Raw genomic sequence first — 26,878 nt, 5'->3', positions numbered from 1 at the left:
ACCAGTAAACCACAGAGGAGATTTTTATTCAATGAAATTGCAAATTTATCTCAGGTACTTTGTAGTAGACTGAATAACCCATCCCTCAAAATGTCCATGTCTTCATCCCTGAGATTTATAAATATTACCTTGTATGGCAGAGGTGACTTTGCAGATAGAAATATATTAAGTTGACTGATGGAAAGATTCTCCTAGATTATGAAGGTGGACCCAATGTAAATATGAAGGTGGGCCCGATGTAAATACAGGCTATCTATAAGAGGGACACAGGAGGAGTCAGAGCTAGAAGACAGAAGATAAGATGATGAAAACGGAAGGTTGGGGTGATATGAAGAAATAATGAGCCAGGAATTACAGTAGGTCTCCAGAAGTTGGAAAAGGCAAGGAAATCTGTTCTTCTCTTTTGAACCCTCAGAAACCCCCTGAACTTTACATTTTGAGACTGCCATACTTACAAAATATTAAATTTGTGTCCCTCTTATAGACAGCGTGTATTTACATTGGACCCACCTTCATATTTACATTGGGTCCACCTTCATAATCTAGGAGAATCTTTCCATCTTAATCAACTTAATATATTTCTATCTGCAAAATCGCCTCTGCCATATAAGGTAATATTTATAGATTCAGTCTTGTAAGCAACTAGATTTATGGTAACTTGTTATAGCCAGCAATAGAGAACAGTTTATACCCACTTTCATTAATTTTTGTGACCTTAGGATGAGGGATGAGTGACCTTTGGGATTTAATTTGTCCAGACAGTTCTGTGAAGTTAGCCACTTTGGATGAGCTTGAAATTTTCCTTGTGGTGCCCTATGTAGCTATCAGCAGGAAGCTGTAGGGTCCAGAGCTTAGCAGAGCCTTTGTTGTGGAAAGTAGCTTTGATATTCATCTCTCAGTTATATTTTATTTTTGGCACCCGAAGATTTTCACCCTTTTTTGCCAGCTCAGCAATGCTTTTTACAAAACGTGTTTTAAATATTTTATTCAGCCTTTTAGCTATTTCAGTTAGGTGGGTTTTTCAGGGTATATAGTTTGTCCTAATGTTGGAAACAGAAATCTAAGAAGCCTTTTATATTACTTTACAGAAGCCTTCCCCATCCCCCACCTCAGGTCCTCCTTTATGGTAAGATAACCAGGGTTCATCATTTGAGATCTTCCTCCCTGGCCTTCTGGAGCATGGAATTTTTAACGTCAAAATTTCTCAGTGAGTCTCTTATCTAGGAAGAGGAGAACCTAAAAACTAATGACTTATATCGTAGGCTCGTTAGAGACTATTTTTCTAAACAATTCATTATCTGGTACTCACAAAGTATTTCCTGGGAGGGAAGAATTTGGCAGCCACATTGCACTTGAGTAAATGATTATTGAGATTGACCCTGTTTATACATGTGTATCATGGTTACCTGGCAGGTAGTTCTTAAAAGCTTCTAGTAGTTTGCTTTTATCTTCTAAATGCAAAAGAGTCTGGAATAGGGGCATGAATTGCACCTGCTGTTGTACCTCTCAGCTCTTTTATTGTGTGGGTTCTCTGCTAATTTATTTGGGACTTGTCTGTGTCTAAATCTGTCAGGGGCAAAAGAACTTGGAAATCTTTGAAGGAGATGTGAGGCAGGGATGGGAGTAGCAAATAAATCAGCTAGTTGTTTTTCTAATCCCACCTTGGATCCTCCCCGTTAATAAGGAGAACTTGGTTTCTTTTCACTTTTAGCATACCTTAAAGCCAGGCATAACACTGCTGAGAGTTTGATTTCAAACATTTTTTTTTTCTTTTCCCTCATAATAATATTGGTTTGGTAATGGTTTTAATAAAGTCACTGTGGTTGAGTCACAGCTAATACATTTTTTAAAAAGTGCATTTATTATAAGAATGTCAAAACAGGCCACTAAAATGCTTGAGAAATGGAGGATGAAACCTATTAATACTTGCATAGAGTTGGAATGTTCTCCTTTTTTAATACAAGTGGCAAAAGCCAAAAGTGTTAGATTGCAGAGAGTTTAGTGACCTATACTGGGAACATGGAGACAATGGAAATGAGCATACTTAGATGATTTTGGTGAACTCTTAGGGAATTTCTCTGGGAATCAAGGTAATGAGAAAATATGCTGTAATTAAAATGTGTATATGTCAATGAGATTTGAGGTTATAGTTTGTTTCATCATGATGCTCAGGAAAATGACTATGTTCTGACCTTACTATATATTGAAGCATTTTGATAAAAATTGTTGCTGTAGCATATAGCTCTTTAAAACACTCTAATTACTTACTTTTAATCTTGTTCTATGTTGAGTACAAGCAATCATTTATATAAAAATTTCGGTTCTCAAAGGCATAAGTTGATTTAAACTCACCGAGAGGACCATTATTAACTGGAAGAAATTAGTTTTCTATATTTTTCTATTTTTTTATTTATCTACTTTGTCTTTTTATATTTATTTTTCAAGTAGCTGTATTTCTAGTATGTGTTTATAATGCTCAACACAATACTCTCATAGTTTTTATTGCTGGTTAGGAAAAATGTTTCATTTGTCATGTTCTTTATGATTTAAGGTAATTAAACTGAAAGCAGTAGCTAGGAAATGGCTTTAGATATTGTTTTTACTGGATTTTTTTTGTATTCCCTTCTTACTACAGTTTAAATGTTTTTTATCCTTGAACTAGTTTTGCACCCTAACCAAGTATCTTTGGAGCTGCTGTGGCTAATTCAGCAATATAGGTAAACTGTTCCTTCTGAGCTGTACTACTACTTGGTGAATTTCAGAGACTAAGAACTTTCAGGAGATAGTGCTGATTCCCCCTCTCACCTCAGTGAATCAGAATCACTGTTAGAATGGGACCACCTTCAGCAAACTCTCCTTACTTAGCTTCCTGGCTTACCCAGCATCTCTCTTCCACAGGGCACTTGTTTGATGCCCTTAGATGCTAACCCCATAAAGCTAGTATATTTACTTCTCATAGCAGTGCTTTCATATTTATAATGAGTCAATTATAAGTGACATTTCTGAATTCCAAGGCTAAAGAGAAACAGTTACAGTCTTCTAAAGAAAAAACTATTACTTACAGAGAAAATATGATAATTCTAGCATTGGGCTTTGCTTTATCAATGATGAGGAAAAAACACCTACAGACTGTTGAGAGGCCTGGAATTCAAGAAACTTTATACACCTAAGCTAGCTAGCATTCCTCTAAAAGTGTAAATGAGGGAACTTTTTGACACATGAAGATTTAGATGGATCATGAATCCTATCTAAAGAAAATACATGGAGTTGTAATTTAGTCAAATGACAACTTAGAAGAGCTTTTCAAGATAGAGGAAATGAGGAAGAGAAGAAAGCATAACAAGGACTCTGGCTAAATATACATGATTAAATCTAAATTGGTCATTTGAAAAAGAGGTGTTACATGAGAATTCTTGAAATATCTAAGCTTATACTCTAAGGGAAAGCTTAATTACTATGTAAGCTTCTAGTTAATAGCATTTTACTAATCTAGGTTTTTAGGGCCAGGTGGGTGGAAAGTATGAAAGAGGAAAACTCAGTCTTCTCCATAAATATTTTTTTTAAAAAACTTACTTATTTTAGAGAGTGAGCAAGCAGGGGGAGAGGGAGAAGGAGAGCGTCTCAAGCAGATTCCCTCAGAGTGCAGAGCCTAATGCAGGGCTCAATCTCACAGGCCTGAAATCATGACCTGAGTCAAAATCAAGAGTGACGCTTACTGACTGAATTACCCAGATTCCCCTTCTTAGTAAATATTTTTAGAGCATTATAGGGTTTCAGGCATTGAACAGACAAATGCACCTTTTATAGTATATACATTCTAGTAAACACACAATCACAGGTCAGTGAGATAATTTGAGTATTAAGTATTCTGAAGCAGTTAAATTAGGGCTGATCATATAGCAGTTGAAAAGTGGGGGTAGCTGCTGTAGACTGAATAGTTTAGAGAGTACCTCTTTGAAGGCATTGACTTCCGATCAGAGACTTGAATGAGAAAGAAGAAATCAAATACACTGGGAAAAGGATGATCAATTGGTTCTGATCCTTGTATCTTCCAACTGTAAACTTCATACATATTTTGATCCTGATGGCTGCTGTGACCTCTGGGTTAACTGGGTTTAGTTACAACTTGGATTCTTGGAATACTTGTGCAGAATTTCCTTTCCAGTGGACTAAGCTTATTCTTGGAGTTATAAAGCATTGCATATGGAGAACTTGGAATTTCATGGTTTTTCTGACCTTTAAGAGGTGAGGGAAGATTAAGGAATGGGCTATCTTTCCTGCCTCTGAGACCTGAGTGTAGGAGACCACAGAGAACATGAAAGACTCTTGAGTGGAAAACAGCATAGTTTTATGCCTCAAGTCCAAGGGAGTAGAGTCTTTTACCTTCTGCCAGCAGGCTTTCTGCTTTTTAATATACTTCAAAAAAAAAAAAAAGGTGTCAATGAGCCATTGAAGATAGTCATCTAGGGCTCCTGAGTGGCTTAGTCAATTAAGCATCTGACTTGATTTCAGCTCAGGTCATGATCTCAGGGTTGTGAGATTGAGCCCCATGTTGGGTTCCATGTTCAGCAGAGAGTCTACTTGAGATTGTCCCTCCCTCTCCCTCTGCCCCTCCCCCTCTTGGGTTTGCACATGTTCAGGCACACGTGTGCATGTTCACTCACTCTCTCGAATAAAAAAAATAAATCTTTAAAAAAGTCATCTAAGGGAGGCTCAGAAGCCAGAGAAATAAGCTGAACAGTCAGATGGCCAATGTTACCACTTCCTGAAGGACATGATTAAAATTTGAATTAAGCACTTAAGATTCAAATACAGTGGGGACAAACACTATTTGGATCTAAAGCCATGATTTTTCCATCAGCATTATTAGTAGACTATTGTTATAGCTTGAATGACCTGGGAAAATTTCAAGAAACACATTAAAGCACAGCAAAAATGAAATGATGAGGACCATAAGGGAAAAGATAAAAGAAGTGAAAAACAGCTACAGAAGTTGTAACCTGGATCAGGAATACCAGAAGATAGAAATAAAACAGGCATTAATTAAAATGAGAATAAAACTCCCCCAGACAGAATAGCTATCTTACAAAGAACCAGACTGAGCTATACTTCTTATAACATCAAAAGTCAGAAAAACACAGAACAACGTTTACAAATGACAGAGTAAAGAACTGTATCAACAAATTTATTCAGCCAAGGAATCAGGCACATGTTAAGGAAAAAGGAAGCCTTTGAAAGATGTCAGAGTGTATGTATCAGTCAGGACAGTCTTATCTATGCTGTGCTACCAGTCTCCAAATCTGAGTTAACACAAAAGCTTATTTCATATTCTTGCTATACATTCTGCATAGGTTAACATGACGGTCTGCAAACGGACTCTGATCTGTTTTAATGAATATATTCATGATTACTGTAGTAATGTTTTTTTATGGGATCATTCCTTTCCTATCACTCCCTATTACATTTCCTTGACTAAAGTGTGTCATGTTCCACATGACCTACTTCAACGGGAGCAGGGAAGTGTAATTCTATGATGTGTCTGGGAGGAAGAGAATCTGAATATTTATGAAAAAGCATTAATGGCTATCATTAATTTATCACCTATATATTGTGTCTGAGGAAAATAATGAAGAGTTTGATCAAACAATAAATGTATCCATAGGCCTCAAACTGAAGAAAGATGAAAGAATAGTGAGCAGTGCTTATGTATCTACTTATGTGTGTACATGTGTGTGTAGTTTTGTTTGTAAACATAAATGGATGAGGAGAATGCTTAAAAATATTACTGGATTAGACACTCTAAGGGAAATTTTCAATACATATAAACCACCTCTAAAATCTAGTGTGTGGCAGTGAGGGCAGGAAATAAAAGAATTGCAAAGTACTTGAGAGAAGAGAAAGTGAAGGAAAGAAAGGAATCATTTAAAGTAGGGAAGGAAGGAGAGCAAGAGTAGACCTGGTGTGGTTACAGTGTAGGATACATTGCATCATGGGGAAGGAGATGGTGTCTTTTCTCAAGTAATTATGGAAATTATGGAGTTAGATGTATATGATGCATGTGGACAGTCAGTAGTCACCAAAATGAAGTCAGAATTTCCATAGAAAGGGGAGAGGCTAGAATGATGAACAGTTTGATCAAACCAGAAAAAAAAAGGAGGAAAAAGATGAACTATTAAATTAAGCCTAAAAGCAGAACCATAAAATAAGTATCTTTCATATGACAGTACATGTGAATGGATCAAATTTTCCCATGAGTTTCAGTTGTAAAACATAGCTCAAGTCTGTGCTGTTCACATCCCCCTTCCCCAAGAAAATTGGTAGTTTAGTTTAACAGTAAGTAGGGAAAGAATGCTGGGCATTTTCAAACCAAAAGATGTCAGAATTGATAATGCAAATAATAAATGTCAAATTTATGGTTAAAAGCATTAAATAATGACATGATCGAATGATAAAAGGCAAAATAAGGAACAAAGCTTCTATTTATACACACACATACCCACATGCAACACTAGAAGAAACGTAAGGCAAATTCTTAAAGGCCATGTATGGTGAGAAAGCAAAAACCAGAGAGGGGAGGAAGCTGTGAAAGATGATTGCACCAAGGGTATCTGCTGATTCTTGATCATTTATGAATTATATGTAAGACTAGAATTTTATATATAGATACTCTGAAAGGAAACATAAGGACTCTGGATCAGAAAACAGATTATTAACAAAGCATCTTAGCACTGATTTTCTAAGCTACAGTCTTCACAGGGCAACATGATAGTATTGTGGTATTGCCCTGTGATACTGGAGAGGAACCTCAAAATCTGGAGACTTGAAGCTCTATAGGATGGCTGGCACATTATCCCTTCTTTTCTGAGGTGGGGAAAGAGGAGGGGGTAGAGGGAAAGGGAGACCCTTATTGTGAAATATAAGCATTTAGAAGATAAATCTCTAGATCTTTCTGGAGCAATACAGTGTCTGAAGCTTCCAAGACATGTTTGATACTCTGTTCTCTTTTGATAAAGTTCACCAGTGTTCTTATTTCAGAAAGTCTGAACTCTGCAGACATGTGGGATTATTCATGAAAAATGGTCTTGAAACAGGCCTGTTGGGGCACCTGGGTGGCTCAGTTGGTTAAGTGTCTGCCTTTTGCTCAGATCTTGATCCCAGGATCTAGGAATCAAGCCCCACACTGGGCTCCCTGCTTAGCATGGAGTCTGTTTCTCCCTCTGCCCCTCCCCCTGCTCATTTGCCCTCACTCTTGTGCACGTGCTCTCTCTCTCTCAAATCTTTCAAACAAAACAAAACAACCCCCCCCCCCCAAAAAAAAACCCAGGTTGGTTATACCTTAAAATGCATGGGGAAAAACAAAGACGTTTCTTGAAGAATGCACTTTAAACCCAAACCTCAAGAATATTCAGTGATAATTTTGCAAATAAGATGAGCTTATCAATTAAGAGACAAAAGGAGATAGAAAGTATCACAAAATTAGCCCAAACAGGAAACTATGCAATATCAAAGTTTGCAGGTAAAACAATTTGTATATGTACAATAAAAACTGTGAATGTCTAATGTTTAAAGAAACAAAAAAGATATATTTAAGATCAAAGAAAAATAAACTATCAAAAAATAACCAATGAGATGGTAAAATAGCCATATAGAGTTTATAGAGGAACTTCAGTAATGGAAGTGAAATTTTATTGGATAGTTTAAACTGTTCAGACACAGTTGAAGAAAGAATGACCACAAACAGAATTAACAGCAGAGAGAGACAAAGCAATGGGAAATAAACTAACTTCTCTTAATCTCTTTTTTTTTTTTTTAGAAAGTTTTATTAATAGAAATCCAAGAGGAACAAAGGAGAACAGTAGAAAAACTTCAGAGCAGGCAAAGGGAGGATTAAGGGACGATAGATTGCAGACTTGGTTTTGATTTGCATTGCTGTTCCAGAGTACAAAAATACCTTCAAAGACCTAATAGAAGAGAAAAAGAAGATATGCCAGTAAGTAAACCACCTTTCAGGAACAAGGGCAAACTATTTTAAAGAAATAAAATTGGGTGTCTATACCAGTTTTTCACATATATAAAACCTGTAGCTTAGAAAGCAACATAATAATTATTACAGAAGCAAGCACCAGGAAGGCAAAAAGGAATGGCTAGGAAAGAAATCTGTGAATGGTAAATAGAAACAAATGCTGTTAAAGAAAAGTGTCTGATTTTTGTGAGTTTTAAAAACAAGATAGAATATGGACAGAAATAAGCTATTGGATAAAGTGGTAGACCAGAGCTAACAGTTAAAACATTTAAAGGTTGGCAGACCACGTAGCAGAAGGAATAAAAATACTAATTCTAAATTTGTAAAACTTACCTGTGTTTACCGAATTATTTTAGGGCAGGTCTGAGAGAACAGAAACAATAAAAATTAATAGAAAAATGAAATGAAGGGCAGAACTCAAATGATAATAGGAAATGAAGAAAATAGAACAGAAAGGCAGAGCAAATAAAAAGCAGAGTGTTAGAAATGAATCCATACATTAGTAATAGCCATATGTATAATTCCTAATGTAAAGGACAAAAATTAGACTAAAAATAACCCCAGTAGAGCTCTTGTGGATGAAACTAAAACATTGGTGTACCAAAAGGGTTTGAAGTGAAAGGAATGGAGAAAGTAACTTAAAAAAAAAAAAAGCTGGTGTAGTTATTCAAATATAACAGTCTTTCAAACAAATATTGTTAGAGATAGTGGATCATATTCCATATTGATGAATGATTAACATTCATAGATCAAACAATGTATATAGTAATAGCTTTAAAAATATGAAAAGCAAAAACTGACAAGCACAAAGCAAATGACTTTGAGGACGATGGGAGACTCAATACAACTGTTTCTGTAATTGTTAAGCAGACAAGACATCAGGATATAAGAGACTTGAACGATGCAATTAGCAGTATTGATCCTAGTAGACATATGGAGGAACACTGCACAAAACAATCGAATATGTGTACTTGTCAAGCATGTAGGAAACACTTATGTAAAATGACCCTTTAGGAGGCCTTGTGCCATCACTATATTTCAAATGATTGAGCTTATAGAGACCACACTCTTACCACAGTTCAATTAATTAAAAATGGCTAACATAAAGGTAACTAAAAACTCCCATGGTAGAGAATGCTAATTATTTCTCAGTATCCATTCCCTCTTCTTACTTTAGGAGTAGAACTCAGTATTTAGCTAGAAACATGGTAGTTCTACCTGCTTTGCAACTAGGTCTGGAGATCTTTTTCAGGTGGAGGCACTTGGTGTAACTTCCTGGTGACTTGTTTTAGAAAGAAAATGGCTTTTAACTTTTTTTTTTTTCTTTGTCTTGTCCATGGGATGGAATGTAGATGGAGTGTTGGTGAGGCGACTTTGCTCTGCTAAGGAGAGCAGCATCCTAGGAGAGCAACAAAATGGACAGACTCGTTGAACATCACATTCCGTTCAATCTGGCTTGCTCACCTGCCTCTGAAAGAAGTATGCTTCATTTTTTTTTTAAAGCTTATTTTTAGGTTATGTTATAGCAGCTTAGTTTATGTCATAATTAATCAAGTTCCCACATATATGGAAACTAAAAAAAAAACACCTTTCTAAACAATTCATAAATTGAAGAAATTGTAATGGAAACTAGACTATACTTAGAACTAAAGTCAGGAAGAAAATAGGTATATACCTTCCTGTGTGTGTGTGGGATGCCACTAAAAGAGTCTTTATAGTCTTTATAGTATTTATAGTCTTAAGTGCCTGTCCAATAGAAAAGAAAGGTTGAAATTTAATAAACTATCCTCCTCAGATCACCGCCTCACTTTGCTTAGTCTGACCCCTTGTGCTGGATATCTCACTGTGTGGATGCCCTTTTCACTTTGCTAGGACTCTGGCATCTTTTTTTTTTTTTTTCCCCCAACTGCCTTGAATATTTTCCTTGTTCTCCACCTGATGGCTTTAGCACTGGATTGTTCACAACTGGAAGGGAAGGGAAAAGAAGGAATGGGAAAAGGAAGAGTAATAAACCCAACTGTCGTTCCTTCATTCCCCCCACTCCCCAGAGCCAAATAATCTCTAACTAAAATCTGACATAGAGGTCATAAAATAGAAAACTGCAGGCCTTCATGAACACAGATGCAAAATACCTAACTTAAATTTAGAACTTGAATCAAAATACTTTTTTAAGAGGACACGAAAAGAGATCATGACCAAGTTGGATTTATTTTAGGAATTCAGTATTCACTTGGTATTAGAAACAGAGTCAGTGTAAAGCATCGTGTTCAAAGAATAAATGACAAAAATCCTATAATCCCAATAGAAATAGGAAAAGAATTTGTCATACTTCAGTATTCATCCAGAGTAAAAAGTTTAACAAACCAGGAATAGAAGTAAACTTCCTTAATCTGATGACTACCTACAAAAATTCTACAGTGGATCAAATGCATGAGAAGATGCTCAATATCTCTAATAATCAGGGAGATGCAAATAGAAATCACCCTGTGATCACCTCCCACCTGTCAGGATGGCTAAAATCAAAACCACAAGAAATACCAGATATGGAGAAAAAATTCTTGTACATTGTTGATGAGAAGGCAAGCTGGTACAGCCACTGTAGAAATTAAAATGGAGGTTCCTCAAATTAGAATTACCATATCATCCAGTAATTTCACTACAAGGTATTTATCCAAAAAGGACAAAAACATTAAAATATATGTGCATCCCAATATTTATTGCAGCCTATTTACAATAGCCAAGAGCAGAAAGCAACCCAAGTGTCCATTAATAGATGAGTAAGTAAAGAAGATGTGGCACATCAATAATGGAATATTACTCAGCAGTAAAGAACAACATCTTGCTATTTGCAACATGGGGAGAGCTAGAGGGTGTAACATTAAATGAAATAAGTCAGAGACAAATACCATATAATTTCACTCATGCATGGAATTTGAGAAACAAATTCCCTTTTTAAATATAGAGAACAAACTGGTGTTTGCCAGAGAGGAAGTGGTTGGGTAGATGAGTGAAATAGGTGAAGGGAATTAAGAATATGATACTATCTGTTAATCATGTTTGAATAAGATAATCCTGTAGCAGGAATGATAGCTGGAGGTACAGTGTCAAATACATTTTCTCTGAAATGAAGAATGAGACTAGAATGCTTGCTGTCACCACTTGTATGCATTGTTATATGGGAGGTCCTAATCTATGACCTAAACCAGAAAAGTCAGAAAGATAGGCAGGGGCCAGAATATATTGTCTAAGTACCTAGTTTTTTAAAAAAAGTCTTTAAATATATTTATCACTTAATGTTTTTGTGTGTGTAAATTATTAAAAATCCTTTAGGGGAATAAGGTAGGTAGAGGAAATTAAAGATGCATACAAATTATTTGTTTTTACTAATCTCAAGACTCCCAATTCCTCTCCCCCATGGATCTGGGCTGGCCTTAGTGACTTGTTTGACCAGAATATGGCACAAGTGATGCACTGGGACTTCTGAGGCTAAATCATAAAAAAACCTTGCAAGTTTTACTTGGGCTTCTTGGAAAACTGTCTCTAGAAACCCTGAGCCACAGCATAAGTCCTAAGTTGAGGACTCTGAGACCTTCAGTACTGGAGAGAACACAGAGGTGTTCAGGTGAACAGTCCAAACTGAGCCAGGCTGTGTCAAGGTGCCAGACATGGGAGTGAGGCCATCTTGCACTCTTTGATCAGCCCATCACCTAGCTGAATGCTGTTGAGTAACCTCTGTAGGTGTCACATGGAACAGAATACCTGATCTGAGCTCTGCTTGAATTCTTGACCCACAGGACAATCAGCTCTAATTAAAAGACGAAGTCACTAATTTCTGTAACAGTTCATTTTACAACAAAAGATAACCAGCATATAGGGGTAACATAGGAGTAAGTGCAAAAAATGTAGCTTCTAAATAGAGATGTGGATACTTTCTCTTTAAATTTTATTATGCCGTTTCTCTTAGTTCTTTGTGAATTCCTGTATATATATATTTTTTTAGAATTCAAGTTTACTCAGCTGGACTAATTTTATTGTACCAGCGTGGCAGACTTAAAATAATTCTTCCAGAATGACAGTGTGTTTCTATTTAAATATTAATTTTCCCTGAAAAAGGCTTCACCTAGAGTTTAATAAGTGTTCTTTGATTAAACTCACTCATTGTTCATTTCTTGAAATGCAAGGTTAGATCGAGCAGAAAGAAGACATAAGCCTGATAATTTTTCATGTTAGAAATGATTTAAATTAGTTCATCTGTAGGATCCACTAAGGCTAGGCTTGTTGAGATAAATGTGTCTCTAATTATGTGTTTAGTATCCTAGACAGGAAGTGTTGACCTCTCTGTCAGATGATTTAGCTGAATACATTGTTCAAACATTTCCCTTAAAATATGGAGCATCCAAGTCAAGAAGTAACGCATGATAGGTTTTGAAGCTTGGTGTGATGAACAACGTTTGTTTAATTCTTTAAAATCTTCAGAATAGCTGAAACACGAAAAATGACTTTCTATGATAATGCTGAGACTTAAAATAATCAGGTGGAAATACTCAAAATTCCTAGAATCAAGTCTGGTTTGTAATTATAGGTGGCCTTAGATGGAAAGCTCCTTAGAGGTTTTGTGCATACAATCTGGTGTGGCAAAAATGGTCCAAGTCTTGAAAGTCCAGGTGCTTAGGCTTTAGTCTCTTCTCCATATTCTTTGGCTTAAGGAAAATCCTCTCTATCCCCTACTCTGGGCTTTAGTTTTTTTTCATCTGTCAAGTGAAGAGGGTTGGTTTAGCATCAAAGAAATTGGAAGACCTGGAAGGAAGCTGAGGAGCCATATAATTTAACTTCATTTTACAGGTGAAGAAAGAGACACCCACTGTACAGAGGGTGACTACATAATTAATAACCAAACTGAGATATTTTGAGAGTGAGATGAGGCCCTAAAATAAGAAAAATCCCGTGAGAGGAACATCTTAATTTTTTGATGAAAAATTAAGTTGGTAGGACTATACTATAGCTCTATCCAAAAATTTATCAAGAATAAGGTCCTTAAAATTCTAAATCTATGTACATTAAAACAAAAAAGACTTCATGTTCATAATCTAAATATTAAAACTAATATAAGGAGGATAATCTTGGTATCTTAAATGAATCTGTATCTAATAGATCAGTGGTGTGACTTCTAAAAAAATTTCCTCCCCAAACTGCTTTATTCTTAGTTTTCTTATAAAATTGAGTTGCATATTAAGGATAATAGGCTTCATAGATTGTTGCAGAATTTTGAGTCTAATTTTTCTGTAGGTTCAGAAATCAGAAATTTAAAATTAAAATTGGGATTTCCATTGAAAGATTCCTCCCACAGTGTAAAATAATATAAAGCACAATTCATAAATTCCTAAATTAAGTCCTGTCCCCTATTCAGTTCTCATCATTTTTTCAGTCCTACCTCAGTTGCATTGGGCCAATTAAATTCTTAATGTAAGATTTGTTTTCAATAATTACAATTAACTAAAAACTTAAAAAGCCAAAATATCTTGATGCTCCATTTACTAGTACTTCGATTAAATATTTCCAGGTGATGTAAAGAAAATGTAAATGACATTTAGAGGGCTGATTAGAAAAAAAGAAAGTCACTGTTGGACATATAACTTAAACAAATTGGTTCTTTAAACTAATTTGTATGTCAAATGTTATAATTACTACTAAAACGTAGTTGATGGCCAACAAAAGAGGAAGCATGTGCTGCCCTGAATATATTTTTGTATTTAACACAGGAATTATTAAAAACATCTGTCTCTGTCTACCTTAGGAGTCAGTCAACTTTTTATGTAAAGAGACAGATGAGTATTTAAGACCAAGTGGGCCAGATGATCTCTGGTGTAACTACTCACCTTTGTCACTGTAGCAGGAGAGCGGCCATAGACAACAGTAACCCAAAGGGCGTGGTTGCACATACTGGTTTCCTGGGACTCCTGTAACAAAGTACTACCCATTGGTTGGCTTAAAACAACAAATTTACTCCCTCACATTTTGGAGGCTACGAATCCAAAGTCAAGATGTTGGCAAAGTTGGTTCCTTCTATAGATTTTGAGGGGAGAATATGTTCCATATGTGTCTCCTAGCTTCTGGTGGGTGGTGGTTGGCAATATTTGGCATTCCTTGATTTATGGCGGCATAAGTACCCAATCTCTGTCTCTGTCATATGGTTTTCTCCCTGTGTGTCCATCTCTGCATCTCTGGGACTATGTGCAAATTTCCTTCTTATAAACATACCAGTTATTAGTGCTCCTCCTTGTTCATTATAAGCTCATCTTGATTACTATAAAGGTCTCCTTTCCAAGGAAGGCCACATTCATAAGTACTTGGGATTAAGACTAGAACATATCTTTTTGAGGGATACAATTCTATCAACTACACTGTGTTCCAGTAAAATTTTATTTACAAAATTAGATGGAAAGATAGTTTTTGCCTATGGCTCCTAGTTTTCCCGGCCCTAACGGAACTTTAAATGCAGTAAAATACTTGTACATTTTCACATGTACAGATTTTTACCTTGATTGGTAGACTATTTCACCTTATTACACGCAGTTATAAACGATATAGTCATGCAGCCTATTTCAAGTACATTCCTACTCATAAGTTTCTCAATTTGGTAAGAATGTTTTTTACTATAATGCTATATCTACTAAAATTTGTGTTCATATTAGTATGACAAACACATACTTTTACATGTGTTCATTAACTTTTTAAATGAATTTCAATAGCATTCAGAATTTCAAATGTTCTTATTTTATGAAATCTCCAAAAGCCTTTCTTACATTCCTTGAAATGGTTGAAGACTTTGAACCATGATTAGAGTTAACTGATTTTTAATATATATTATGTCATTCATCTGTTAAAATTGATGTACCAGTATTGATAATTGTCATGAACTGTAGTTCATAGTTTACATTAAAGTTCACTTTATGGATTGTATGGTTCTGTGGGCTTTGACACATGTATAATGATATGCTTCCACTATTGCTGTTTGATGCAGGAGAGTTTCACCATCTTAAAAATCTTAGTCTTTTCCTTCCTTGTTAACTGATTTTTAAAACCCATCTGATGATACTGGTGTAAGACTGGCATCATTGAATTGTTGTTATCCTAATGGAACAAAAGCAATAATAGCTATTGCTTCAATTTTCTTTTTGCACAAGAAAACTTGGAATTGAAAATAAGCAAAAATATCTTAGAAGAATAACATTTCATCTGAGGGGATGGGATAACAGGGTGATGGGCATTAAGGAAGGTATGTGCTGTAATGAGCACTGGGTGTTGTATGAATCACCGAACTCGACCTCTGAAACTAATGATACATTAGATGTTATTAATTGAATTTAAGTAAAATAAAAATGTCCTGCTTCTCAGAGTGATATATAAACTCCTCTTGTGTAGCTAAATGTGTTAAGTCATTACCTCCTGGTATAGCTTTACTGAAATAGTTAGAACTTTTGAAGTTGACATTGGTTCTTCTATAGTTTTGTCTTCTGATTTTTTTTCCCCAAGGTTGGTTTAACACAATAGCTCTTGTGGGGGATGGTAAATGCTGATATTTTATGTAATTTATACTTGATAATTAGCCTTGACAATGGAATTTAACTAAATTTTCATTAACCATGTATCTTTAAAAATGCTGAAAAGATTAATTGAAGAAAAGTTATGAAACCAAAAAAGTTCTGGAATTTATACTACACAGTAAATAAGACCACACAGCAAGAGCATATTCAGGTTGCATTTTTAAATTCTATTTCATTTTAATTCCAGTGTAGTCAACATTTGATATTCCATTAGTTTCAGGTGTACAGTAGTGTGATTCAATAATTCCATACATCACCCGGTGCTCATCACAAGTGCACTCCTTAATCCCCTATTTCACTCTCATCTACCTCCCTTCTAGTAACCATAGTTGAGAATCTGTTTCTTGGTTTCTTTTCTTTGCTTGTTTGTTTCTTAAATTCCACATGTGAGTAAAATCAATGATATTTGTCTTTCTCTGACTTACTTCACTTAGATCTAGATCCATCCATGTGGCAAGTGGCAAAATTTCATTGCTTATTATGGCTGAATAATATTCCTCTGTGTGTGTGTGTGTGTGTGTGTGTGTACACACTTCTTCATTCATCAACTGATGGATACTTGGTACTTTCATAATTTTGGCTATTGTAAATAATGAGGTGCATGTATAAATATAGTGATGCACATGTATCCCTTTGAATTGGTGTTTTTGTATTTTTTTTGGTGAATAGTAGTGCGATTGCTGAATTGTTGGATAGTTTTTAACTTTTTGAGGGGCCTCCATACTGTTTTCCATAGTGGCTGTACCAGTTTGCATTCCCACCAACAGTACATGAGGTTTCCTATTTCTCCACATCCGTGACAACACTTGTTTCTTGTGATTTGACTAGCCATCCTGATAGGTGTGAGATGATATCTCATTGTAGTGTTGATTTCTATTTCCTTGAGGACATTGAGCATCTTTTCATTGTCTGTTGGTCATCTGTATGTCTTTGGAGAAATGTGTGTGTCTTCTGCCCATTTTTTAATTGGCTTTTTTGGGTTTTGGGTGTTGAGTTGTGTAAGTTCTTGATTATATTTTGAATGCTAACCCTTTATTGGCTATGTCATTTGCAAATATCTTCTCCTATTCCATAGGTAGCCTTTTAGTTTTGTGGATTGTTTCCTTTCCTGTGCAGAAACTTTTCATTTTGATGGAGTCTTAAAAGTTTATGTTTGCCTTTTTCCCCCCTTTGCCTCAGAAGGCATATCTAGAAGAATGTTGCGGTGAACAGTGTCAGAAATTACTGCCTATGCTCTCTTCTAGGATTTTTATGGCTTCAAGATCTCCTATTTAGGTCTTAAATCTATTTTTGAATCTATTTTTGTGCATGGGGTAAGAAAGTGGCTCATTTTCATTTTTTTCCATGTAGCTGTCCAGTTTTCCCAACATCATTCACCGAGACTTTTTCCTATTGCATATTCTTTGTTTGTTGAAGATTAATGGACTATATAATTGTAGGTTTTGTGCCAATACCACACTGCTTTACTATAGCTTTGTAATTTAACTTGAAGTCTGGAATTGTGATACCTCCAGCTTTGCTTTTCTTTTTCAAGATTGCTTTGGCTAGTAGCATCTTTTTCTGTTACATGTAAATTTTAGGATTGTTTCAGTTCTGTATTTTGATAAAGATTGCATTAAATGCATAGATTGCTTTGGGTAGTGTAGACATTTTCACAGTATTCTTCTAATCCATGAGCATGGAATGTCTTCAATTTCATTCATCAGTGTTTTATAGTTTTCTGAGTGTGGGCTTTTACCTCTTTGTTTAGGTTTGTTCCCAGGCATCTTATTTTTGGTGCTATTGTAAATGGGATCATTTTCTTAATTTCTCTTCAGATCACATTTTTTAATACTCTGTAATAAGATTGCTTGGCCTCTATTTCTCACAAGGTTGTTATGCATTTCTGGCCTGTAGTATCTTTCCAGTGATCTCATCAATTGATAGCTGCCTGATTTCTTGCAAAAAAAAATTTGGACTGTGGTATGAGCTATATCTAACCTGAATAGTACAGTTGACTGGCAGGAGCAGCAGCATCAAATACTTTTCTCTCCTGCCACTATGACCAGGGGAAAATGGCTGTTCCTAGTCTCTCCCGGTTGCTCATTTTGCTTGTTAGTATTAGCAAGGACCCTGCACACAGTCCTTGAAATGGAAAAGTTAGCTATGATGCATTTAAAAAGAGCCGATAAGAAAGATGGGTTACCTGTATTTATCTTGCAGATTTTTATAAAACTATGTTAGTGTGAACACTGTTCATCCTATGTGCATCTCCCAGACTATCAGGTGAGATCATGGCAGGAGCTGCATGTATAAAGAATTGACCAGACCCTTTTAAGAAAATTTGTTTTAATGCAACTACTACTAGTATTTCACTTAAAAATCCAAAATAAACAGCTTCCCACATGGAGGACAGCAGGTGTAAATTGTGGCTATTGTGGATGACTGGGATGTATAGACATCCTTAGTATAAGGTCACGTGGGAAAGATGGACTTTTAGAATCTGGAGCCTAACAGAGGTTTTATTTTTATAAAAGTGTACTTTTGGGCTTCATTTCTGTATGTTATCTCCTAGGGTATTTAGTTTTCTATAAATTAATTTGCCTAAAACATTTCCCTAAAGTAATTTTTCCCTCCCTTGGAATATGTTTAGCTTGAAGCAGGTTAAAGAAAACTGCTTTCTTCTGGAGAGTACAGCACACTTAGTCCCTGGAGGAATGTAAAAGATCTTTTCCTAAGCTAGTGGTTCTCAAACCCTAGTTTGTTTAAGAATCACCTACTGTGCTTATTAAAACTGTAAATTCCTGGGCCTCATTGGTGGTAAAAATTAAAAGTGCAATTACATTTGGGACATTTTAAAGTTACTGACTTACTGGCTGCCTACTCCTTTTTCTACTTTGAAATGCATTTCTTTCCTTTCTTCCATGTAACAAATATTTACTGAGTATTTATTTTGTATCAAGCAGCATCTGAGCATTCCTGATAAATAGGTAAGGTGTCTCAAAACATCAGAGGTCTCAGAATAAAATAAGGAATAAATGTTTAGTGTATTACCTAGAAGAAATCTAGTTCCCTGGAGGAAGTGATATATATTTTGGGCTATTTTAAAATTTGCTTCGAGCACTTGAGTGTGATTAAGGGAAGGATGTATGGATACCGTGAAAGAAATAGTAATAGAATATGTTAAATGTGTATATAGCTAACATTTCTAATCTTTTAAGTGTATATTTCAGAATATCAACGATTCTTTTTTTAGAGCTCACTAAAAAACTTTCCTTAAACACAATAATTTTCATAGTTTCTTATGAGTTTATTCCTTAGAAAAGACTTAATAACATCTTTTATGGTAATCACATGATGATAGCAAACCTAGATACTTAAAATATCAATGATTCAGTAAAATTGAAAAGCTTTAACTGAGGATATTCTATTGATAAAGACTGAAAATAAGTGATTTTTTTTGTCAGTGAAGATTAGACTAAAATAGAAACCATTTTACTTCTAGTAAAATGTAAATTGGAAATGTATGGTGCCATTATTTAATATGCAATATAACTATGGAATGATCCACCTTAGAACTACTTCTCATTGCAGTTACTTTTTTGGAAAATCAAAACCATTTTTTGTTGCATGTCACTTTTCCCCAGAAGGTGGTCTGATGGCACAGCTTATGAAGATGACATAAACTAGATAACTGTATCATACTAATGAAAGCAGAGACTTGCTGTATAGTTTACTTGTGACTGCTGGCCTAGGTGCCACATGCTACTCATCACAAAAGTAACATCAGTTTGAAAGTATGGGGGAAGCAGTTCAAATTCATGTTTGTTCCCAAAATAGTTTAAATTTTGTTTTTCTGTTGCGTCAGAAACTTTTCACTTTTGATAAAGGTAACATAACTTTGCACTCAGATTTAGTGTATATTTGGTATTTTTAATCTCCTAAAAAATATTAGTGGGGCTTAAGAATTATTTAGATACCTGGTTGAAAACTGCAAGTAATAAGGATGAGAGAAGGAAGTGCTAACAGTTCAAAGAGCCCAATCAAATGATGTCTATTGGATGCAGCAACGACTTGGTGATGTATTGACCACATACCCGTGTTCAATGGCCTAGTCAAGTCCAATTTGGAGGTCACTTTTGAAAGAGTGATAAGGAAGCCTCTAAATGAGATTCCCTGTGCTATTTGGCACCATCAGTGGAGGCAGATTCGTATAGGAAGTGGAAAACTTTCTAACAGTGAAGATTTTGAGTGGAGAGAACTGAATTGACACAGAGAGTAAATAAGTATTGTATTCTCCCAGTCAGAGCATTGACTCAAGACCTTTGGGTGCCAGGACCTTAGATCGTCCAAGTAGGCTGCTACGAGGGAAGTACTTAGCTGTGCACATCTTTTCTTTTGCACAAGAGGCGTGGCAGGATATTATTTTCCCCATGGTTATATCTAGTTATCCCATGGCTCCTCTTCCATTAGCACAGCTTAATTATAAGCTCTGGATGGCTTCAGAGGAAAACCTCTACTTTTGAAAACAGAGAAAAGCCTCCATAGCCTCAAATCTGGACTCAGTGAGGGGGTGGGGGATGTATAGCAGAGAAAAAGCAAATGATTGTGAGGAAGGGCTTCAGGGTGCTGAGATGAAGTAAATATTTTCCTACCTGGGGTATGGTGAAGAGAATAAGACATGAAGTGAGGAGACCTTAACCCCTAAGTGGGTCTTTGAAAAATGAGGTTAGACTCTATAATGTAATGAGAGGAAATGATGGAAACCTAGAGAGGTTCTGGAGTTCCCAGAGCAATAGGGACTTCAGCTTCTGTGCCCCCAGGAGAGCTCAGGGAGGTTATAAAGAACCAAGTTCCATATTGCCCAGCATGAATTGGGGGGCAGAAGAAGGATCACCCTTGACTGAGATGTGTCTGGAAAAAAGCAGTAAGAATCCCCAGACCTGGAGGGATCTGGGAGATCAAGACCAAAGACAAGACCAGAATAGGAACATTCCAGAAGATGCTAGCATGAACCAGATGACTGTCAAAGACAAATCTCTGATGCCCCTCAACAAAGACTTGGACTTAGATGTACCTGTGTTTTCCCATGACTATAGCATTTTCCCCAGTGAACTGAGGTTAAATGAAGGGGGCTCAGTGTAGAATAAGTGAGTCATTGCTCACCTGAGATTGCAGATTGAGATTTGTTTTTGTTCTAGATGGATAATTTCTTGATGGTAGAAAATGTCTTTTTCATCTCTTCTATCTTCATACTATCTAGTATATTTGCATCTACTAATAGATTTTTATTTAGCACTTGCTAAGTGCTAAGGAAGTTAGAATTAGTTCTTGCCCTCAAGGAACTCCCTGTTAGACTGCAGGCTGGACAAGACCTATACGTGGACAACCAATTGTGATATCGTGTGATAAGCACCGTGCTCAAGGAGTAAAGGTGGCACTAAGAACGTGGTGATTTACTCTGTGGGTGGAAGAGAAGTCAAGGAATGCTTCAGAGAAAGTAGCTTGTTAAGGACCCTTTAAGGATGAATAGGAACTTGCCAAGTAGTTCAGCAGAGAAAAAATTTCTCAGGAATGGGAGACCTTGAAAAGGGTGCAAAGTAATGATTTCTTTTCTTTTTCTTCTTCTTTTTTTTTAAGGGAATGGAAGCAAAAATAACTGTTGTAAGCATGAGTTTACTTTCTGTTTGATCTTGTTTTGTGGGTGGTGGTAAGACCCAAAGGAAATAAGGTTTGTAAAGCTACTCAGAAATGACACAAGTGCAAGGTTGTGATGTTTAATAAAAACTTAATAAATATCAGTAGTGTCATTTGCCCTTAAAATTTTTGTGCCTTGTTACTTTTTTACCCCTTTCTTTATTTAAAAAAAGGCCATCTTTGCAATCTTAAATTTCCTAGTTTTTCTGCTGCTGAAATGAAACCATCCTGTCATTTACAAAATGCTTGTGTCCAAGAATAATAGAGAAAAAAATCTTTGACTTATATGCTAATAGCTAGTGTGCATATACCCATTCTCTTAGTTTTTAAAAAGGTTCTGGAGAATTTCAAATTGCACATAATTATATTGTCTTTGCCCATTTTAATGCTGAAAAACCAGAAGCAGTTAGGACATTAACTTTGAACATTAGAATAAATCTGTAATGGCAAAGTCAATGCAGTTCTTCCCAAAATGGAAGACCTAAGTGGATGTCAATTAACATCACTTGTAGGAACATGAGTATTAATGCATTATTTAAAAGGGGAATTTAAACTGAAACAATTGAATACTCCTTTCTTTATCATCTTATTTGTTTTCTAGAAGATTTCAAAATGCTTACTTACTATCATACCACATGTTGTTGCTTCTGTTTGACCAAATTTGACTGAATTGCTAAAACTAAAATTAACATGAAAGAGGGTATAAAGACAGATTTAAGGTGGACATGAGTGATAAACCAGTAATTCAATTTGAAGAATTTGATTTTCTCTCCTTTTTTATTAGATTTTGACCAAAAATCTCATGCTTACTACCCAGAACTTGGAGATCATCAAAATCCTGCCTTTCTGTAAGGATAACAACAGAATGAACTGTCCATGAGAATTTAGGAAAATCTAGAATGACTTACACAGTCCAAAGTTTGGTAGCAAATATATTTTTATAGAATCCCAAGAAAAATGTCATATATAGCTGTACTAGAAATACTACATCAGAACCGTTTTTTTCTGATACAAATTTCAACACTTAACATTGCTAATTTTATTAGAATCCTTTAAAATATGCTTGACTCTTACCAGTAGATTTGTAACTCTTTAGATACCTTGAGTATTGGGCTTTCTTAACTGTTGATTTTCTTACTACTAGGAAATGGCAATTTATGTTTGTCTTATTGTTAGGAATTAAGATAGATTTTGCTTGTTTACCCACACATACTTTCAGCATTCAGTATTGAACACACAGGTTTCAGACAAGGATTAGTTGTAACTCAGTAGCAGTGGCAGTAATTAAAAGCATGGGCTTTTGGAGGGAAATGGATAAATGTTGCAGTTCCAGTTCTCTTCCGCCTGTGTGACATTAGACATGGTATTAATGTTTCTTAGCTTTTCCTTGATCTGTTAAGGGGAGAGAGTACCTACCTACCTTATATGGTTGTAAAAATGAAATGAGAATACTTGTACTCAAAAAGCCAGAGTTTGAATGTCATTTAATCTTTGTCCATTTTTTTCATTAGTAAAATGAACTAAAATGCCCGTCTTATCTACTTCACTGTATTGTGAAGATAAAAGGTACAATATATTAATTCACTTTGTAAACCCTGCAGCACTGGAGGGAGAGGCTCTATTGCATTATGTCCATGGCCTAGATCTCTATCATATAGACCTAGGATGATCAATAGATTTGTTGAATGACTCATTAATGAATAGTTTTCTCAGAAGCTTGTTGCTAGGATTACATAAAAAAAGCATATGAAGGGTTAGCACAGTGTTGGATTCTTGGTAAAATATTCAATATATGAGAGTTGTTGCTATATTATGGCTATTGTGTGATGTAAATGTAAAATAACAGTAATGTAGGCAAGAATTCTTTTCATCTTAAAAAGGTTCCAAATATGCAACAGCATATGGAAGCATTTTAGTTTTAGAATTGGAGAGCACATTGTGCCCCTTTAGCATTATCATATCCTGCCTTATCTTTTTCTTGGGTACATGTGATATTTTCCACCCCTCCCCCAGCCTCAGGTTTGAGGCTTCCTGAAGTTTCAGCGTGTCTATTCTGAATGCCTAGAGGGTTCAGTAGGTCTGATTGCAGTCCCTAGGTTTTTGCCTGGGAAGCTTGGTTAAGATTCAGTATTTGCCTCAAAATGAGACTTGGCCTTCAGAAAGGGCCAAGGCACCCAATTTTTCTCTAGAAGTTTTCAGTCCGTACTGTGTGAGCATGAACATTTGCACTCAGGTCAGAATTCTCCCTTAACCTTGGGTTTATTTAGTATAGCAAGCATTTGTCCTAAAAAGTGGTCTCCTCCTCCATTAGTTTAATGAGAAAGTGAATATAAATTCCCCACGAGAGTGGAAGCACTACAAGGGCAAAGAGGGGGAAGGGGTCTTATCTGAAAAATTCGCTGTTGTCAAGAGGGAAGGAAGGTCAAGTATTACTGGTGTGTGTCATGTTAACCTAAAATAAAGTGTATTTAAAACTTGATCACTTTTTATGGCATGTATCACAGTCTTTATTCAAAAATTTCTTTTTAAATACTATCCAGACATTTCCAATGCTATTTTCATATCTCTCACTTCCACAAAAAGAGTGGACTGAAAAATTTAAGTTCTGGGCTCAAGAGCTTTGCCCTCTGATTCAGAGTAGCACATAGACTTGTCCCTTGTTAATGCCATCTGATTCCATTATTAGCTTCTTACCTTGGTAACATCATCCATTAATCTCCCATTCCTTGATAACTGAAGTTAAGAACTAGGAGAAAGGCTTGAGGTAAGCATGGGTCATTTTGGGCAGGTACGTGTAAGATTAGCTAATGAGAGACATCCTTGTGTTCGAAGATGCCTTCTGATTACCAGAGCTTATGTGATTCTGAGTCAGTTGAGTAAATATTTAAGTTCCTACTTTTTAGGCTGACAAAACTCCTGTCCTTCAGGATTTCATAGTTGAAGGGCAGAGGTATATGAACAACATCTATTTTAAGGTCCAGAGAAGGGGGATGGGAATTAAAGAAAATCAAGTAGTTCAAAGAGTAGTGTAGCCATGATCCCCAGAGATACAGTAAAAGGACATTGGACCTAGGATTGAGTTTTAGGAGCTGGCTTTAGTAAATCTGTGGGGGTGAGGGAGAGTTATCAGCGAAGATTCAGAGAAATAATAGGATGATTAGAAGAATATATAGTGTTACATAAATTAAAGGTCAGTGTTTGAGAAGGGTACCCTATGCCAGCATAAGAAATAATTCATGAAACAGAGCTGGCAATTGCATTTGGTTTAAAAAGGGGTGACTAATGTGAAAGAGCCTCCTTGTGGGAGGTGATGGTAAAAGCTTTAGATGTTGGGGCTAAAAGCTATGAGTAGGTGGATACAGCAAAGGTAGGTCCAGGGCTGAAAGTAGTTTAACCAAGAAAAAGAATGAAATAGACCAATAGTAGAAAAAAGCCCAAATGAAGATATATTTTAGTGTGTAGTCGATTTGAATTTAATGATCGTTTACTCTAAATTTTGAAGAGCAAAACCAAACATTTTAACTCTCTGCAATTACTTAACTATGTTTGCTGGCAGTTTATTTGCCAACACGCTGTTAATTATAGTTTTCATTGGCAAAAATGGTTGTTAATATAGTTAATGAGTAGCCTGTTTGAGGTAAATGGAGCTCATTGGCCTTTGCCTTTGGATGCAACCATTGAACAAGTCATTAACTATTGCTGATGACTAATTTCTTAGAAATTGCTACTTGTTTTATAGCATCAGAGGGGTTGCTCCCTGCATCTTCAGTGAGTAAACAATACACAGAACAGGTTACTAAATATAACAAGTGGGTTTGTGCATGAGAGTCTAACAGTGCAGAATGAGATTCTGGAAGGAGCAGTTGGATCCATTGAAAGGTTGATGTGAACTCACCGTTAGGTCACAGCTTTTCCTAATGGCTGGTATTACCATTATGAAGGAAAGACTGCCATCGAGCCAAACATATTGTCTTTGTCAATAAACCCTATACGAGCTTTTTATCTTGTTTATTTTACAGAATGCTGCGATACAGGCTCTTCAGACTTGTTTGATATAAAATACATTTTCCTTTGTTTAGCATTTATTTTTAAACACTAACAAACTTTTTGGACATCTATTCAAAGTCAGGTTTGGGTTTTTTTTTGGGGGGGGGGCATTAAGTCTATTACATTTTAATAGTTTCTGGAGACAATCTAGGTTAAGCAAGAGCAAAGTGCCATTGTTTGCCTTTAAGGGGGGGACGGGGTATTCTCTACACATTTTCTTTTTTAACTTTGTACTTTCTTTATATAATAGTTTACATTTTGGCTATTTGCTACCTGGATACTTTCAGGAAGAATGAATTAAATATTCAGGGTGAGTGAGTTAGGTAGAAGATCTGAACTTTTCAGCTGTGAAAACAGGAAAAATATATAACATTTTAACTTGACTGTGGAAGATGATGGTTGCATGTTTCTAATTTGTATGTGTTTCCATCTTTGTGATAAGATGCTTTAATAAATCTCTTAAATATTGAAAAAAAAAAGGTCAGAAAGCAACTTTAGAATGCTAAGTGGTGGCATTATCTACTATTTATCCAGTAAGAGGTGAAAGATTCTTCTCAACTATGCTGTGCTGAATTTTTATAACTCAAAAATATGGCTGTGGGCATCCCAAGAGCACATCTTACTATTAAGGGAATGGCAATAAAAGACAAAGGCCATGTGATTCTTCAGGTTGAGGGTTGTTTTGTTTTGATAAAGTTTCTGAGGAAGAGTTGAGTGTTTTCTTCCATAATTGTTGCTTTAAAAAAAAACAATCCCAACATTCTAGGTTTTTCAGATATTTAGGGAATTCTAAGGCATACCCGGGGGTTCCTCAAAGTCTTTTCCATCAGGCTGATGGATATTGAAATCAAGCATTTCTCTTGATCAATCCTGCACATCTCAGTAAAACACTGTTTTGTTTTGCTTTTGTCTGGGATTTTGTTGTTAATCTCTGTTAATCAGGGCTCTGGTGATTAAACTTGCTATTTGTTAAAACATAAATAAATGAATGTTCACTTAACAGATTTATAATGAAATGTTTTACAACATGAGATAAGAAGTTAACAAAAAATATACTTAGTGAAAAAGTTGGAAGCTATTGCCAGAGTTTCTCTAATGTCATAGCTTCCTATCTATGCTGGAAATCAGTGATTTTTTTTTTCTTAAATACTTTTGTAAAAATCTAGTTAATTGACTTTACAATAAACCAAACAGCCTGATGTGTGGAATTGTTTAAATTGCCTGGTTATCTCTTTTATACACAGGATGGGGCTTGAGGAGCCAGCCTCTTCCAGAGCGTTTTGGGAAAGCTGCCCCTCCCACTTTTACCTGCAGCCTTGCTGTGTGAACTTGTGCTGAAGCTGCTAGGGGAGAAAAGGTTTCCTTAGGGAGATGCACTTTAGACAGTGTGAATAATTGGGGTTTTATTTACTGCTGAGAAATAAACACATGCTGGCATTTTTATTACTGTTCTGGGACTTGTATGCATCATTTTCCATGATTGCTGTTGCCCAGCCGGGTTGCTACTTGGGCAATCTGGCAGAGAGAA

General features: G+C 35.8%; 1 long non-coding RNA gene across 2 annotated transcripts in view; it reads left to right on the top strand.

Moving 5' to 3' along the window:
* The window catches only part of LOC111094538, a 138,491-nt gene that overhangs the window by 37,161 nt on the left and 74,452 nt on the right, over positions 1-26,878 (top strand). For both annotated transcript variants that reach the window (XR_005385632.1, XR_005385631.1), the window contains exons 4-5: positions 7,814-7,990; positions 9,376-9,502. This is a non-coding gene — a long non-coding RNA (uncharacterized LOC111094538). The remainder of the gene's footprint in view (positions 1-7,813; positions 7,991-9,375; positions 9,503-26,878) is intronic.

This window comes from Canis lupus, chromosome 38 (genome assembly GCF_011100685.1).
Source record: "Canis lupus familiaris isolate Mischka breed German Shepherd chromosome 38, alternate assembly UU_Cfam_GSD_1.0, whole genome shotgun sequence".
Taxonomy (NCBI): Eukaryota; Metazoa; Chordata; class Mammalia; order Carnivora; family Canidae; genus Canis; species Canis lupus.
This window is presented reverse-complemented; position numbering and strand designations above follow the sequence as displayed.